The sequence below is a fragment of the Ceratina calcarata genome, unplaced genomic scaffold (genome assembly GCF_001652005.2).
Source record: "Ceratina calcarata isolate Rehan_Ccalc_2016 unplaced genomic scaffold, ASM165200v1 scaffold3724, whole genome shotgun sequence".
NCBI classification, from domain to species: Eukaryota; Metazoa; Arthropoda; class Insecta; order Hymenoptera; family Apidae; genus Ceratina; species Ceratina calcarata.
Window position 1 is genome coordinate 626 of NW_017160385.1, and position 1273 is coordinate 1898.

A 1273-nucleotide genomic window follows, 5' to 3' on the forward strand; every position below is an offset into this window, starting at 1 on the left:
TACCCTCTCAATTATTATTTTAACTTCGAATAACGAATCGAACGAATATATTTTGTGATTCTTCATCTTCCCTTAGCGTCGTAGCAGTCTCGTGCAAAACTGCGTAATAGAGGTTTCCTGCGACCATCCAAGGTCAGCATTCCTTTTGCGTCGTCCCCGAAAAAGACATAACGCAGATCCCCTTTGCTTGTCCTATGCGAGCTCTGCCAGCTATTATATGTCATGCTACTTGACTCCAAGTCATAGATAATAGATAACAGACTCATTCCCGTATTTATTAAAGTCGTCGTTAGGAATTTCATTTAACTATCACCTAGGCAAATAACCCATTTTTGGTTTTTTACAGTATAACCGATGTCCATTCTTGTTAAACTAATGTTGAATCTTTTAAGTTACGAGAATTGACGGAGTCAGATTATTAATTTATTCGAATTCAGCAAATTATCTTCACCTACCCGCGGGTCTCAAGGCTGTATTAACCCCGTACGAAATATTAAAACATACATATTCCCGTTTTCCTTTGATGCGTTTCACCGTAAGCAGGAAGGTATTTGGGTCACCTACAATGTGTTAAAGCATTACATCTCCTACCGCTTTGTCCACACCCGAGCGCACCGTATTCATAGCGCTACTTTGATGCGTAAATTGAGTTTGGCAATACACGAACATACTGACCGGCAGCATTTGCCTTCCCGACTAACATTCGATACACATCTCATTGTTTCCATCAAGTAACAAAGTAAAATGACCAGAGCTAATATAATTTGCCATTACTCCTTCTTTATGTACGATCAACTATACCGACCGTACCTTGAACCTAGTATACTCTTATACAATCGGTATTACTTAAATGGAATTTACCACAGACTTCCAAAGAATTGAACATTGTTCAGTCGTAAGAGATATCCCAAAGCCTCGAAGAATACTTTAGCTACATTTATCTTAATTATTTTGTTTGTCTTAACATCCATGCTTATTGTTGCTTGATAAACTTTATCCATCATACATTTTCTATCAATGATTTCACTTGCCGATGGTTAATAATTATTCCTTTCTCATTATTTAAAAGCGGGTAGTCACGTATCAAACTGCAGGCCACCCCCCCTTTTAAACCAAACATTCGCTGTTTCCTTTGTGTCTCATCACAGTTTATTACAAACTAAACAAGTTCAATCACAATCATATATTCAATTATTTAGCTTGGAAGTTATAATGAGTTGATTTGAACTAGACAAACCATTTCTTCCCTACGCCCATTCTTATCCTGTTCACA